We start from the raw sequence: 17,022 nt of genomic DNA, 5'->3' as shown, positions 1-17,022 counted from the left end.
GTCCAATCTCCTTGTCCAGTGCCCCCAAGACAGGTCAGGAACATCTATAGGAAAACATTTCTGCAAAACAGGAAAAGAACCTCCCTGGAGTAAGGCAATGGATCTGTATTTGCAGACTTCCTTGTATTATTTGACTTTTTATGGATTTCAGTGAAAACTTTGCCAACTAAGTATCATCAGAGTGAGCCATAGCTGATGTGCATTAAAAAAACCACAAACGAACAAAAAATTCAATAAACCAAATTAACACCACCACCACAACAAAAACCCAGCTTGGTTTCACTTTTTTAGTTTCCACAAGTGAGGAGAAAACACAACTGGCTGTTGGTGACTGGAACCAGAGGGTCCAGCTGTTCACCTCATGCACTGATGACCAGACATGTCCTTTTCTCTGTCCCTGAAAAAGGGAACACTGGAAGTGCAGATTTCTGCAGTGTTTACGATCCCGGTTTAGGACACTGAAGAACCCAGCAGCCTCAATAGGTTCTCCCTGCGGCCTTATTGACCTGAGCAAAAGGACTTGAAATACTTGGACAGCTGTTAGTCCTTCTAAGAAAGAAAAGAACAGTTGAAGATTTCTTGATGTATCCTCTTTGTCATTTAAACCATTTGCCAGGGGCTCCTGCATCTGTAATTTCTGAGAGCATTGTTGGGCTGTCCTCAAAAAAAGAGCTCTTGCTGCCCTTATCACCTACTTGTGATTCTATGTTGAGATTTCTCTCCTAGAAGTAAAACAAAGGTATTTTTTAGTAGTGAGACAGCCACACCTTGCCCGAATTCTTTCAGGGCTCTCAGAACAACCCCCCCTGGGGTGCACTCAGGCTGCAAGTCAACTTATCTGTGTTTTCCTGATAAATCTGGCTGTGCAGTAAACTTGGGTTTGGGGAAAGACCATGTATGGGGCAGTTACGAGTCTGATAATGTCGATACTGCAGGCATTTTCCAGGAATCCATGTGTTGAGATGCTAATGATGGACCGGGAGTTCTGGTTTAAAAAAAAAAAAAGGAAAAAAAAAGAAAAAAAAAAGAAAAAAAGAAAAAAAAAGAAGAAAAAAAAGAAGAAAACCCCTGGAATTTAGGACTGAACGTTACTTACAGAGATACCTGCTGCAGTTTTCCTTCCCGGGACATGTTTTTAACAGGCAACAGACACAATTTAGCTTTGCCTCATCAGATCACTCTGAGGATGTCACCGTGAAGAAGAAAGATCTGCCAAGTAACGACCAGCTGTTTCACTGGCACAGTCTTTCAGACAGTACAGCACCACCTGTCCAGATCAGCCTGTCGGGTAGAAATTAGTCTTTTATCTTTGATGGCCCCCTTCTCCAGGGCAGGGGTGCTGGGGCAGGCAGGAGCCCCCCCAGGAGGGGGCAGGCAGGTCCTGCATGCCCTGCAGCGGGACCAGCAGCAGCTGTTACAGGGCCCGATACTGGACTGCACCAAAAGCAGGTGTCCTCAGGGCAAGGTCCAGCAGCTGGACCAGGCTGAGTGAGGCCATCCCTGCTCCCTGACCAAAAGGCACAAAAAGCACTTGGATGGCAAGAGCCTTTCTGGCTGGGGGAACCTGACTGCGTGGGAAGGAGGGACAGCCTGCAGCCTTCCTCCTCCTCACTGCAGACAGTGAACCGAGCAGGGTGGACACGGGTGTCGAGGTGACCCCCGAGGGCAGGGCTTTCTGGGCAGGGGCTGTTGTCACAGGGGGGCTATGGTACCATCTCCTGTTGCCATCACCCCTCATGGGTAGTCGGGCTAGAGGTGGCCCCAGGGATGGAAGACCCCAGGGGCCTGGTGCCTGCTCCACTGTCACAGCTCAGGGCACCCGGGGCCAGCCCCAGGGTGGCAGCAGGTTCCTGCATCCCGTGCCCAGAGGGACGCAGCTCCCTCCAGGTGAGCTGCTCCGCACAGGAGCTGAGCCTGAGCCACCTGCAGGGAGAGGATCCCTGCTGGCACAGTCCACCCCCTTTTCCCCCACGGGTGTGGAGATGGTGTCTCTCACCTTCCTTACTGGGTTGCCACTCTCACCGAGCAGCCAAACCAGGGGGCAAGATGGCAAAGGGCCAAAGACCCGAGCCCTGCTTCACGGGGCCTCATGCTGGGAGGTCAGTGAAGGAAGCAATTGCAGATGGAAAAACGTACCTGGTGCAGCCTTCCAGAAACACCCATGTGCCAGCATTTGGAACAGGCAGCCCACCAGGAATGCACTGAACACCTTCCAAAAGGAAAAATTCATGTAGGCATGGGACACATGCAAATCTGCGGAAGGCTGGGCAGCACAAGTTATTTTCTACTTGGACATTGGAAAAAGTGAGGGAAACATTGGCTTTCATGCTCATGAACTAGCACCCACGTTTGGCACTTGATGCTCCGGGATGCAATTCCAACACTGGCAACAGGCAGCAGACTCCCTGCAGCCTCTGTCCCGTCCTTACACCTGGTCCTCTCTCTGGCACTGGGCCTGACATGTTTTCACAAGTGAAGTTTGTGCAAGCTGTGGCAGGAGACTCGTATCTGTCCTCTCGTCTCACCCATCAGCTGCAGCAGCACCACGATGCCACACTGTATCACAGTGACAAACACCAGTATTACAAAAGCCTGCTCTCACTGCTGGATTCTGACCAAAAAAAAACAAGTCAAAGTTCAAATATAAACACACTGCTATAAACTCCAGGTTTTAACCATTTTCCCTGAGACCTGATGCTAAGCAATGTTCAGTTACTGGAAGTCATGCTTATTATTGTCTCAGCTGATGGAAAGAAACATCATCCTGGCTCCAGCCACAGCCCCTTGTAAAACTTCAGGTACTCAATGTCTTCAAGTATCTGGAACGAGAAGATAAAAATCATACTAGAGGCAGTCTGATCAGAACATTCAAAAAAATTCAATGAACACACTCCCCACATCAAGGAAATAATCAACATATATTATTAAACAAGTCACCCAGCCAAAAGGCTCCACTGCTAAAGCTGTATTAACAATGCAAAAGTTTAGAGCTAACCCCTCTCCCAGCCAAATTTCTGGAGGTTACAGCCCTGCCATAAGGCCTGGACAGACACACAGGGGCCAGCTCTTCAATTCCTGGTGCTTTGCATGTGACCAGCAGGTCAAAGGAGCTTCTCCTCCCCCTTTATTCTGCCTTGATGAAGATTTAGGCTTATTTGCATTTCCTCCCCGCTCTACCTGGGTGGGGTTGTACCTTCTTTGCTTCCTTTCATCCCCATTGGCAGGTCGAGGAGCAGAATTTGGAAATAAGGCACCTCTCAACCAATTTATTCTCTATCATCCTCTACTTTTTTAGGCTGAATCACAATCACAGAGTGGTCAGGGGGACCTCTGAAGGTCATCTAGTCCGACCCCCCTGCTTAGAGCAGGATCCCCTAGACTACATCACACAGGAACACATCCAGGTGGGTTTTGAATGTCTCCAGAGGAGACTCCACAACCTCTCTGGGCAGCCTGTTCCAGTGCTGTTACTCTCACAGTAAAGCAGTTTTCCTTACGTTTAAATTGAACCTCCTGTGCTCCAGCTTGTGCCCATTAGCCCTTGTCCTGTCATTGGACACTGCTGAAAGCATTGCTGAGATCCCCCCTCAGTCTCCTCTTCTCCAAGCTGAACAGCTGCAGCTCTCCCTGCCTTTCCATTCCTCTAATCGTCTTTATGGCCCTGTGCTGGACTTTTTCCAGCAGTTGCTTATCCTTTATGAACTGGGGAACCCAGAACTGGATGCAGGATTCCAGATGTGTAACCTCCTGTTTTGCAACCAAACCCCATCACGCTGCATAGGAAGCCCATCTCTTTTTCAGAAAGGCTCAGTGGCAGAGTAACTGAGGCAGGCTGAGGAGCAATTGTGGCAACTGCCTCTCAGTGTTGCTGTGTGTGGTTCCTGTGACAGAAACCAAGGCATGTCTGAGGCTGGAAAACTCAAACACACCTGAAGTAGCCATACTGACAGAAGTCCAGAGGCTCATGATTTTATTAGTCATCAGGTCCTACCCAGGCATGGACACACACCGGGCAGAAAGGAAAGGTAGAACTCACAGCTCAGCACCCAGAACCGTTCAAACAAGTAACACCAGCTCAGCAAAGCATGCCCTTAGCATCCCCAAACTTACCAATCCTGTATTTGAGATTCATTTGCAGCCTGGCTCCACCAGAAAACAGATCTTTGCTGGTCCACTGGGCAATTGCTTAACACAAGCCTGAGGTTATCAAACACGGCTGATTAGATCTAAAGGAAAACCCAACTGGTGTCAGGAGGACACACACAAGGTGCATGATGAGGTGGAGATAGTACCTTGAGGCAACTTGGGAAGGCACAGATTGTTACAGCTCCAAACATTACTTTTCAGAGGCCTCTTCCAGGAGGAAGGGACTAAGCTATGAGTTCAGGACCAAAATCCTGATGACACACTGTCCAGTCCATTGACAAGTAAGCAGGTGCCAGTAAAAGTGATAGAGTAATACATGGAAAATGCTTCTGTTCTTAACTGTACATTAAATCCACAGTAATTATAACCTCTGATCACAGCAAATGCTAAATCCCACCTATTACCACAAAAAAGGCAATAACAAAGTGATTTACAAAGTAGTTTTTATTATAAAAGTCCACTCTATTACTATTATTATGCTTTTATGCTAAGAAAAAATGGCTTAGAGATATGAATGTATGATCATTTTCACAGGATCACTGAGTGGTAGGGGTTGGAAGGGACCTCTGGAGATCATCTAGTCCAATCCTCCTGCTAGAGCAGGATCCCTGTGAGCAGATCCCACAGGATCACATCCAGGAAGGTTTGGAATGTCTCCAGGGATGGAGACTCCACAGCCTCCCTGGGTAGCCTGTCCCAGGGTTCTGTAACCCTCAGAGTAAAGGAGGAGTTTCTTGTGTTTGGGTTAAACCTCCTGTGTACCATTCTGTGCCCATTGCCCCTTGTCCTGTCCCTAGACACCCCTGAGCAGAGTTTGGCCCCATCCTCCTGACACCCCTGTAGATATTGACCAGCACTGATCAGATCCCCCCTCAGCCTCCTTGTCTCTCAGCTGAGCAGCCCCAGCTCTCCCAGCCTTTCCTCACAGGCAGATGCTCCAGTCCCTTCAGCATCTCAGTGCCCTGTGCTGGACTCTCTCCAGCAGCTCCTTGTCCTTCTTGAACAGGGGAGCCCAGACCTGCACACAGGGCTCCAGGGGAGGCCTCACCAGGGGAGAACCTCCCTGACCTGCTGGACACTCTCTTCTTGATGCCCCCCAGGATGGCACTGGCCTCTTGGCTGTGAGGGCACATTGCTGGCTCATGGTCAGCCTGCTGTCCATCAAGACTCCCGGGTCTTTTTCCCCACAGCTGCTTTCCAGCAGGTCAGCCCCTCTAACCTGTACTGGTGCCTGGGGTTGTTCTTCCTCAGATGGACTACTCAGACTTTTCCTTGAGGCATTTATATCTCTTCAAGAATAATTTTGCTGATAAAGATTTTAAAAATACAGTCTACTTGACATCATCAAAGCATATTTAAAACTTCAAGCAAGTTTAGGTCCTCTTCAACCAAGTTTAGGCCCTCTTCAACCATTTTTGATGCATTAGAAAGAGGCAAAGTAGCCAAGCCAGGTACTGTAGCTGAGAGCTCAGGAAACCTACTTTTCACATAAAGGAAAAAGCCAATGGGAAATCCACCTGTTGATAGAAAAATGCTTCAGTCTTCAAAAAACTACAGAAAACTGCACCACAGACATTGAGAAGAGCTTTCAAACTTGTATTTAGAGACTGCTTCTTCCTACCAAACTGCTGATATGGAACACCCCAAGATGAGCAATAAATGATGTAAAGAGGAAGTAAAGTATATTGCAAGCTAGATCAAATATTAATTTATTTTAATTGTGTAATAGCTGAACCTACACCACACTTCCTATTAGCTATGCAAAAGCAATTACTTCTCTCCTCCACAGCAAAGCTTGGGACAGTTCCCCCTATGGCTGATGTCAGGACTAACAATACAGTTATCAACAGGGCTCAGAATATGTTGCAGGGAAAAAGAGGTCTGTATCCAAATTAGTTTTGCACACTCTTATTATCATATCAGAAGATAACTCTCAGGAGCTTGTTAACCACGGTACTGGCCACCTGCCCAGGCTACGAGAACAGCTTCTTCATTTACCCCGGCACCCCCTGAGAGTTAGCAGCAAATCAATGATTTAACCTGATGGCAGCACAGCTTGCAACAGCATCCAGGCGACATCAAGTCTTAAAATATTGCAGAGCATGGCAGGATTTAGAAAAAAACGGTTGAAATAACGAGACCTCTTTCCGTACTCTTTGCAACTAACCCAGTACCAACAGCTTAACCATTTCTAGGCTTGTTTCACAGAGGTTTGGCGAGTGCTCTTGCTGGAAGAGCTGGGGGGAGGCTGGCAGGCAGTAGGTGACACTGTTCTTACCCGTATCATTTCTGGGGACACAGGCACCAAACCCCCGTGGGTTGCTCTGTCAGCTGACTTCTCCCCACACTCCTTGCTTGCAGGCTGCTTCTTTAAGCCACGGGTGGATGCAAGGAGCAATGCAGGCTGCAGCCACACAGAGTTTTCAGACCACAGCCCCACAGCGTTCACCTCCAGAGTACAGACCACAGCCCCAGAGTCCCAAGCACAGCCTGCAGGAGGAGCCCTTTAATTACTACAGCCAAGGTTAATTACAATATGAAACCCCAACCGATCTTTTTAAAATACACTTCAGAAACACAATTCATTTCTAAGTTGTGCATGTTTGCTATGAGCAAATCAAAAGCCACTAAACGACAGGGTCATAAAAAAATTAAGCACCCAAATCACACAGCAAATCATCTGTAGATTGAAGCCAGCCAACAGTTGATCAACAGGACACATCTGTGTCAACAAACACCCTACAAACCAAAGCCAAATAAATCCCTCCTGCCAACCCTTATTTCCAAATTTCGACTACTTCTTTCCAAAAGTAAACAGAACCTGAACAGAAAGGGAAAAAAACAAACCATATTCATTCTTTGAAGTGGAAAGGGCACCCATCTCTATAGCTAAAGGCTAACAATGAAAATCATACCATCTTGTACTTTGACTTCAAAACAATAATCCATCCTTTAGTCCAGATTTGTCCAACCAAGTGAGGAGCTGCATTGGTGCATACCAACGACCTGGGTAGAGTGATGACACAAGACTGATGAGCTTGGTAGACTATCTAGTTGAGCAGTAAGAGCTTTAGACTGATTTTAAACCCTGATTTAAAGGATTAAAATAAAATCTCCAGCAGTGGGTTCTACTACAAAAAAACCTAGGGAGGAAATAAACTGCTTTATTCTGACCAGTTCAGGACATGTTCAGAGAGAAATGGGAGAAAACAAGCAAATACCCCCCTTTCTTTTTCACAGGGGTACTCACACAAGACTGAAAATTCCAAGACTCAAGAGCTACTTGGCAACAGTAATTTCAGAACTAAGATGAAATGTGAAGGTTTACCCTCTTTTTAGTAATTTTTTCCCTTCCTGAAGAAGATGCAGAATATTTGTGTCAAAACTGTCAGATGGTAAAGGTCACAGGTATGCTATCTGCATAAATACAGTCAATAACAGAGCAAAGGGTAAAGCCTTTCAGTTTTTTGAAGCTTCCAAAATTTTCAGAGATCTTACACATTTTGCACTACTCCAACTGCAAGCAGCTGCTTTTAAAAGCCATTTCACAATTAAGCTCTATTTATCTGCTGTCCCACTGAAGCCACCAGCCCTTTTTATGGCTATAAACTCAACTTGCCTCACAACTCTATTGGTTAATTACAATAACTATGTTCTCATAAAGAGAACTAAAAGGCCTAGAAATGCTAAGCAATACAGCTAACGGGGGTGAGATTTTTAGGAGGAGAGTCCTTACTCATATTTTGTGCTTCACAAAGCTTTTGCATGGGAACACAAGGATATTAGCTGCAGGCTCTCACCATGCACCGTGCCATCAAAAATCCACACTTTGTTCCTCCAAACAAAATTAGGTTTAAGAGAGTAGAGATTGCTGCAGATTTCAGCTGAAGCAGATTCAGCCTCAACTCCAACAGCAGGAACTGAGCTCCAGATTTTCCAGCCTCTTGCTCCCAAGACTGCTCTCGGCACTCACTCCTTTGGGAAAAACCTCTCCCCAGTTTCGTGGCTGACCATCAGATTACATGGTGAGGAACAGCCCTGCAGCAAGCTGGCAGAAACCCCCCTCCTATGAATGCCAAGGCAAATTTCCAATGGAAGCCAACTGCACTGAAGACTGCTAAAATTAGTTAGATTCTTCTATCACTAATTTGTTACGTATTTCCCTTGTTTTAGAAAAAAACAAAGCTCCACTGTCACGGGTGATAGAGGCAGTCAGTGATGAAAACACAAAAAACCTGTTATTCCTCACAATCCCAGAGTCACTGAGCTGGGAACACCCACTCTAGCCCAACCAAGGTCAGGTGAAGTAGGGTGCTCGCTCCATGACCAGTTGGAATTTTAGTATCTCCAAGGATAGCCTCTTCCCATGTTTAAACACACTATATAATGCAAAGTACTGGGAAAAATCAGCCACGCGGACACCCACAGGTGTAGCATGTTGGCCTTCAGCTTCCTCTGAAAGAAAACAGAAGGGGTGTAACCATGTCCTGCCCACGTCTCATGGGGATTCGAGGGAGTGACACAGAATCCTCCTGGTTGGAAAGGACGCCTGAGATCAGAGTCCAACCCTCAGCACCAAAAAGAATCAAAACCAAACAAAGACGAACAACCACACACGCTCCACCAAAAAACCCCACAAAAGCCCCACGACCTCGGCCAGCAGGGCAGGCCCTGAAGTGCCACGTCTACACGTTCCTTGAACCCATCTCCACGGATGGTGACTCCAGCACTTCTGGGCAGCCTGCTCCCGAGCCTGACCGCCTCTCCAGCACAGAAAACTTCAGGCCATGTCCTCTGGTCCTGTCATTATTTACCCGCGAGAAGAGCCCAGCTCCCGGCTCCCTGCACCCTCCTCTCAGGCAGCTGCAGCGGGCAGCGAGGTCTCCCCTCAGCCTCCCCTGCTCCAGGGGACATCCCAGCTCCCTCAGCCGCTCCTCGTATCACCTGCTCTCCAGCCCCTTCCCCACCCGGCTGCTCCCCTCAGGGACAGCACCCGGGGCTGCCCGGGGCGGGACGAGGCGGCGGCAGCGCCCTGGGGCGGGAACGTCTCCCCCGCCCCCGGACCCACCCGGGCTCACCCGGGCCCCCGCCCCGGCTCCTCCTCCCGGCCCCCGGTCCCTCCCGGCGCGCCCCGCCCCGCCGCCCGGCTCCTCCAGCAGCCGTGCCGGGACCCGGGGATGAGCCCATGGGCCGGCCGCGCCGGGGGGCGGCCCGGCTGCTGCTGCCGCCGCTGCTGCTGCTGCTCCTGCTGCTGCTGCCGCTGCTGGTGCTGCCGCCCGCGGCGCACGCGGGTAAGTGGCGGCCCCGGGGCTGCCGTCCCGCCTGCCCGCGCCGGTGGGAGCCGAGCCCCCGCGCCGGTGGGAGCCGAGCCCCCGGGCCGGTGGGAGCCGAGCCCCCGGGCCGGGTGGGAGCCGAGCCCCCGGGCCGGGTGGGAGCCGAGCCCCCGGGCCGGTGGGAGCCGAGCCCCCGCGCCGGGTGGGAGCCGAGCCCCCGCGCCGGTGGGAGCCGAGCCCCCGCGCCGGTGGGAGCCGAGCCCCCGCGCCGGGCTCGTCTCCGCGCTCGGTGTCGGCGCAGCGGCCGGGCGGGCTGTTCCCCGAGCCGAGCCCCTGGGCTCCTTCTGCCTCTGCCTGTCGGTCCGTGCGTCGTTCGTGCCAGACGGCAGCGCCTTTATTTAACGAGTGCTCGTGGTGGTGCCTCCGGTGTTTGCCTAGAAGAGCAGTGGATACCTCTGTCATATTGCTTCATCTTTCTCTTTTCTACCTAGTTGTGCCGGAATTAGGCTTTACAAGCGGTGTGTTACTTGCTTCCAGCAGTAAGTTGGCAGCGTGCTCTTGGGACAGCTCTTGTTACATGCTCGGGGTAACTCCCCGGCGTGTCTTCGGTGCTTCTGTCTTTCCCTGTGCTTGGCAGTCGCCAAAGCCAGGAGGGTCCCGGAGCGCGGGAGGCAGCAGGAATCAGCAGGCAGGGCGTCCCTGGGCAGACCTTCCGCTCGCGGCTCCGGTTCCCTCCTCCCGCCTGAGCCCCGGACGCTCCCGCGGGGGCAGCGGCAGCACAGACAGCCCGGGACGCGAGCCCTGTTGGTACCGGAGCTGCCCAACCTGTCCGCGTGGTGGGTCGGTCCCCGCGGCTGTTGGAAGGATCACACACGAGTTCTTCTTTTATATCCCTCCAGCACAGAGTTGGACAAGGCACTGCAGAGATTAGGGGATCCTCCGGGAAGCCCACCCTGCTTTGGTGCTCTTTGTTCTCTGCTGCAAATGTTTCCCCCGGAACTAAATACATTAGGACAGAACTTGCTGCCATTTAAATCCACAGCAAAACTTACAGATCCTGGGGGAGCTGGATGGTAGAAAGAGCTGTTCTTCGTACCCTGAGTGCTCTTGAGTATCACCAAGTAGTGTCTCAGTTAACACTCTTTGACAAACTGCTATGCATCAGTGATTTTGAGTGGCTTTCAGAGGTATTAATGGCAGCTTCTGGTGGTAACTTACTGTGTTGTTTTAATCTCATTTAAGTCTGCTGATCATTAGTGCAAGAATTTTGGAAAATCTGTGTACTGTAATCCAGTTGCCCTTGATTTTAAAAATATTTTTTAAAATTTGATTAATACTGGTTTTGCTTCTGAAGAAGGTTTAGAAAAGTAACAAGGGAGATACGTTGTTTTTTTCTAATTATCGTTCAAGGGAGAAGGGAATCTGCACATTCCTGAGGTTTTGGCTGGATGTAATTTCAGGTTTTTGTTGACAGCAATAGCAGCATGGAAGGGAGAGCTGAGCCCTTCACTGAAGACTTAGAGCTTCCATTTTCACCTCTTCAGCATGAGACAGTACAAGTTCTTTTAATTCAGCCTATCAGTATTTTGCAAATAGTTGAAAAACTTCTGTGAGGAGCAGAACTGTCGTACCAGTGCTCCTGCTCCAAAGTGAAGGGATAGGTAGAGGAGTCTCTTTTGGGTACTTCCTTCCCACAGAAGCAGCCTGGGTGGCCAGTTGCTAGAAGATGCAGTCCTGAAAATGCTGCTGTTGTTCTGAGGGCTTAATCTGGTGCTGGAATAGGAACAGACTGTACAGGAGTCCAAGAGCCACGAGAAGTAGAACTACCTACACAGACTTGCATCTTACAGGATCTGTGGTGTGTTGGTGGGTTTAATAGTCTGACAGGGTATCTGAGCATTACCTGTTTTTGCACAGGACAAAAATGTTATGTACTGCTGCACTCCAGTGGGGTTTTTGTAAATAGGTGTTTCACTCGCTGTTTAAGAATCTGTAGTTTAAAAGAAATGAAAAAGCATGGAAAATGCAAAATGGAAAAGCAAATGGGGTCTATCCCAGTGCTCTGTAACCCTCACAGTACAGAAGTTCTTCCTCGCATTGAAGTGGAATTTTCTGTGCTTGAGTTGCATCCATTGCCCCTCATCCTATCACAGGGCACCACTGAAAAGAGATTGGCCCCTCCTTCTTGACACCCACCCTTCATATATTTATAGATATTAATAAGATCCCCTCTCAGTTTTCTCCAGACTAGACAGCCCCAGGTCTCTTCAGCCTTTCCTCATCGGACAGATGTTGCCTTCCCTTAATCCTCCTTTTAGCCCTCTGCTGGACTCTCTCAAGTAGATCCCTGTCCCTCTTGAACTGGGGAGCCCAGAATTGGACACAGACCTCCAGGTGAGGCCTCACCAGGGCAGAGTAGAGGGGGAGGATCACTTTGTGAAGGACAGAAAGATGTGTCCTTCTGGCTCTGTGTTGAACAGTGCTGAGATGTTCTGGTATTGACTCAAGGTGATTCAAGGTACATTTTGGATCTGGGAAGAGGCTAATTTGTTGACCTACCCAGTAAGTACTAGGTGAAGTATCAAATAGCCTACTGAAATGTCAGATTATTTCATATTGAAGACATGCAACATGCACATAATAAATCAGCTAATTGCCCTGTGGATATACTCTTTGATATCTATGTCCTGGAAATTTTACAGATTGCACTTGCAGTGATGTCTGTACGTTACCCAAATGCAGTACAAGCTCAAAATTGTCTGTGATTAACAAAATAATTCAAAGAAGAAAAAATGTGTTCACATAACAGTAGAGATGAGAAAAGCTGTGGAGAAAAATATTGTAAAATTTAATGATTTTTGAACCCACAGAGAACCAGAGAATTTTGTGCATTACTTTGTCTTACCCAGTAAATGTCTGTATACTCAGCAGGATTGAACTGCATTTGTGGTGGTGATAATCGGTGTGTCTACTGGAGAGAGTTTGGCTTTGCTTATGATTTCCACAACTTGACAAATTCTTACTGCCTGTTAGTTAGGAATCATAATGGCTAAAGGAGGTAGTTAATTCTATAGGGAAGATTCTAAAGCTGTTAGGATTTGTGATTGAAGTCCAAAACTTAGATGTACATTGCTGTTCCCTGTACAAACATTCAGGTTAGCCATTCTACCTGACAGGCTTACAATTCTGTGTCTGTTGTTCTGTAGTGACCTTTATAGTCTGAATTCCAAGATAAGCAAGTGGTTAGGATTACTCAAGTAATTTGTGCGTGTGGCTCCAGTTTATATTTTATAGCTGTGGCTTGTACAGATTGATTTCTGCTGATTGATTTCTCTCCAAGAAGTGATGCTGATTATCTACAGCTACAGGATTAATAGCTAAGAGAGAGAAGAATCACCCTTTATGAGGCAAACAAGAGTTCCCATATTTTAAGAAGTTAAGCTTCGTAGGAGCCTGAATTCTGGAAGCCAGGCCCATCTCTAGATGAAAATGAAGTTTTATTAAAGAGCTATATTTAAAAGATAGACAGATCTGTTTGTCCTTTTTACTTGGTTTATCAGTAACTTGCAGGTTTTTATCCACTGCTCACCCTATATTAAAAAAGTACAATAACACTACATTAATCAGAAAGAAATGGAAACAAGTTGTAGGACTGGAGGTATGTGATAGCTTATATATGAAGATATTAAATAAACTGTATCTCTTTCTCATGGAAAACAGATGACTTTTCCTGTCTGCCTGGCTACTTCAAGAGTACTTTAAGGTCAATAAAGGGACAGGAGGAAGACTGTAGTTCCTTCCCTTTATTATCCCTCAGCACCTTGAGTTAAATTTCACCTGATAGCTTAGCTGTTTTTCAGCCTTCCACTCCAGTTTCTGTAATGGGAACAGGAATGTGTCCAAAGAGAAGTAAGAGAAGAAGAATGCTGCTTCAGGAAGTGCAAGGATTGTACTTGCTGTTACCAAGATTTAGGCATAAATGCATGTGATTGGGTATTATAGCTCTTAAATGACAGAGGTTACTTTATTTCTTAATGGTTTCTTAAAGGTTGGAGGCAGCAGCTGTGCTAGTACTCATTGCACCTGCTTTGCATAGGACTTCACTTCTCTTGGCTTTCCTGTCTTTTCTGAAAGTGTATCAATATCTTGCTCTTAGGGGTACTGTAGTCAAACTAGTGAAGTACAGGATGTGGCTCAGAAGGACTGAAAACTGACTGTGTCATGGGCAGTTGCTGACAGGACTTTTTCCCATTTTAAGAATAACTTCCTCTGTACAGCAAAATAACTTTAAATCCACAGGCAGGTAAATGAGTCTAAAAATAATGACTGGTGGTTTAAACAAAATACGCTTGTTGAATACACTTGAGAGTAAAAATACTACTGTACCTATAATTAGATACTGACTCGTTCACATCTGAAACTACTGTGGGACACTGAACAGTCATGCAGTGCCTCAAAACAACCAGCCTGCACCTGACAGGAGACCAGCAGAAATGGGTGGGTGCCTTATTTCTTGCAAGTTCTCACAGAATCACAGAATGTTCTCTACAGGCAGTTGCTTTCCAAAGGCACTTATGTCCTTAATCATCTGTGGGGAGAAGTGGAAAACCCTTGGCTATTTTGAAAAACAAATGTAAGGTGTCATAGGTATTCTAATTAAACTCTCATTTTCATGGCTGTTGGGTTATGATTGATCTAAGTAGTAATACATTGGTAATGCTAAATATTCTAGGGAGAAAAGGAAATCCTCAAAGCCTGAACAGGTGGGCTATTTATAATATTTTATAGAACTTCAAAATATCTGTTTTAAAAAAAGCAATTATTGTGTAATGAAGTTGTTTCCACAGTGGGCTTTTAAAAGTAATTGTATTTTTAACAAAACATGTTTTTGCATTTCAAACTTAACAAACACTCATTTGATATGATAATTAAAAAAAAAAAAACAAAACAAACCAACATACAAAGCCTCTGAGGGATTATGACTCTGAAAGCTGTGAAGGGGTTGTAAGTAATTTCAGACAAGCACACCTTGAATTTTACTCACTTTGTTCCAGGTCAGTACTGGTCATTCAGAAGTAGCAGAAAACAAATGTAGAATAACTCTCTTCTGTTGAGTGCATCGAGGGAAGGTTTAGGCAGTACCAGCTCTACTCTTGCACTAGCAAACCTTCAACACAGTGGGAAGAAAATTCAGTTTATTTTGTTTCTGTCATACAAGGTAGCAAAAAGGAATGGATGTCAGCTGCCATGGTCCTGCCCAGCTGTCTCCTAGCAAGCCTTTGGTGAACTGGGAAGACTTTCTCCTCCTTTCTGAAGTTGGGTCTTTCTGGGCTGAGTCTGGAATGTTCTTTGACCAGTACTCTCTGTAGGGGTGTGTTTGTAGGGTAGGACATGGTTTGGATGAATAAACACAAGGCTTTCCACAGGGGAAGTGAGCATGTTGGGGCAAGCCAAAGCTTCCTTCCCCCTTCTGCATCTCTCCCATTCTTCAGGCTGGGTTTCCACTTGCACACTTTCCCCACATGACCTCTGGGGATCCACCCGTGTCCTATGGCAGCCTGCCTGCTTCTTCCAAAACAAACCCACCTGCCCCAGCCTTGTCCTTCTCTCCCCCACCTCTTCTCCCACGCTCTTCTGTCTGCTCCACCCCTGGTTTACATTTAGTCTTATGACTCTGTTTCTGTTCCCATCTTCCTCTCCCCTGTGCCTCTTCTTGAACTGGGAGGTACAGGCTCCTGTCCTGTCTGTGGTTGGCTCTCGAGCGCTGTGATGAGTTAAAATCACCTCTCTGCCTCTCCCCACATTCCCACCAGCGCTGCTCAGGTCCAAGGGTTTTGCCAGCCAGGCTTCATACCTCCCAGAGCTCCAGTATATCTCACCAGGAGAAAGGCAGCCAAGCTGTAATGACTCCTCAATTCCTCCTTGTTATCCAGGCTGTTGAGAAAAGAGACAGAACAGAGAAAAACTTTCAAGCCCACTTCATTTAAAAATAAGTTAGCTAATTAATTTAAATTGTTGCTAAGATGACTAATAGCAGGTAATGCCATCTGCTAGCAGGAATTCCTGCTTTTGCTGGGTTTCCCTTCCTCTGTAACTTCTGCTCTCCAGTTTTGGCTGGGTACCCCTGTTTACCACTTGGTGTACTCCTCACATTCCTGCGTGGCCAGTGCCAGCTTGCTTGAGGCTGCAGATGTGCCAGAAAAGACAGCACCGGCCCTCTGCTAGTGAGTGCCACCACACACAGTGCTAAATGGGCATTGGTTCTGATTGAGTGTGACCATTTGTATGTCATGCTTAGGAATGCATTTGAGGGAATGTTTTTCACTGAGATCAACGTAACCATTGAAACATGAGCTGGAGGAAGAAAAGACAGCAAAAAAATCCTTCAGAAATGAAGATCCACAGCATAGAAAAAGTCAGCAAGATTTAACAGGAATTTGGTGGAAGTCACCCAAAACTGACCAGAAAGACTAAAGAAAGGGGCTTAGAGCATCAGCAGAAGTGAATGTTTGGTGTCCTAGATTTCTCCTAAATTGCTTGATGCTTCAGTGGTGGGTCCAGGTTCCCAATGGGACAAGGTGAATGGGGGACTCAGCCTGGGTCAGAGTCTGCCCTCCCACCACTGTCTGTGAGCATGGATTAGATCTTGAAGTGGCACCTGCACATGGTGAGGCACAAGGAGTATGTGGTGTGTTGCCTGTAGATTTGGTGCCCAGCACAAAGGAGCCACTTCTATCAGAGGTGCTCCCAAGGGCCAATTCTGTATAAGACAATACGACAGTGATTGAAGCCGAAGCCTCTGTTGTCAGAAAACGAGTCCCTTGTTTAAATTCTGAGACAACTGTAGGGGAGGAGTTCCTGGGTTTTACTTCTTGTGGCTGTTGGGAAAAGCTGTCTTGCAGCAAGGCTCACCTTTCTGTCAGTGCTTTCCACATCACTCACTGTCTTAAATTATATCTTACTGTTGTCTAGAGAAGCCCTGTGCCCTTGCTTGTTGTTTTATTTTATTGGATAATCTGGTGTTTGTGCCCTTATAGCCACGCCACAGTAAAACACAGCAGATGATCACTCTGCCTGAGAGCAGCACAGTCAACAGCACTTGCACAGGAGGCATTTCTGTGCCAACAGGTCAGCATTCAAGGGTCCTCTGCCTTCTCCCCACCCCAGGACTATAGCCAGTGTACAGAAGAAAGGTTATAGTTTTATGCATTTGTGTACTTTTACACTTTGCAGCTCCTAGGCTACAGGTTACCTGAGTCAAGTGAGAAGTTAACAAATGTGCTCACAGGTAGATGCAGCTGTATTTGCTCTCTAACTTTCAGATTGAACACAGCTGCTTGTCAGTGAGCTAGGCAGTGGTACCTCCTAGCAGATAAACAGCAGATACACTGAAGGGATAATAGTTGTATCATGGCAATTATGTGTGTTTATATATTTGTATATGTTTATATATTGTATATATATTTGTATAAACCTGTGTGTGTGCGCATGTGTGCATCGGTAGAGATGGAGAGCTAAGTTTGAGTAGTACCAACACAAGCAAGGCACATACTTGGCAGGAGCTCTCCACAGTTAAAAGTGACCACGTTTTTAAACCCAGCAG

At 47.2% G+C, this 17,022-nt stretch overlaps 1 long non-coding RNA gene across 6 annotated transcripts in view; it reads right to left on the bottom strand.

Annotated features, from left to right (window-relative positions):
• Window positions 1-121: 121 nt before the first annotated feature.
• The window catches only part of LOC127382568 (uncharacterized), a 175,770-nt gene continuing 158,869 nt past the window's right edge, over window positions 122-17,022 (bottom strand). The window contains exons 4-7 of one of the 6 annotated variants that reach the window (XR_007888986.1): window positions 14,464-15,353; window positions 2,348-2,819; window positions 2,137-2,209; window positions 122-985 (exon numbers count right to left, since the gene is read on the bottom strand). This is a non-coding gene — a long non-coding RNA (uncharacterized LOC127382568). Of the gene's footprint in view, window positions 986-2,136; window positions 4,898-14,463; window positions 15,354-17,022 lie in introns of all 6 variants that reach the window. The other 5 variants (XR_007888988.1, XR_007888985.1, XR_007888987.1 and 2 more) reach the window with 5 other exon arrangements.

This window comes from Apus apus, chromosome 3 (genome assembly GCF_020740795.1).
Source record: "Apus apus isolate bApuApu2 chromosome 3, bApuApu2.pri.cur, whole genome shotgun sequence".
Taxonomy (NCBI): Eukaryota; Metazoa; Chordata; class Aves; order Apodiformes; family Apodidae; genus Apus; species Apus apus.
Note: the sequence above shows the minus strand (reverse complement) of the source record. Positions and strands in the feature narration are given on the sequence as shown.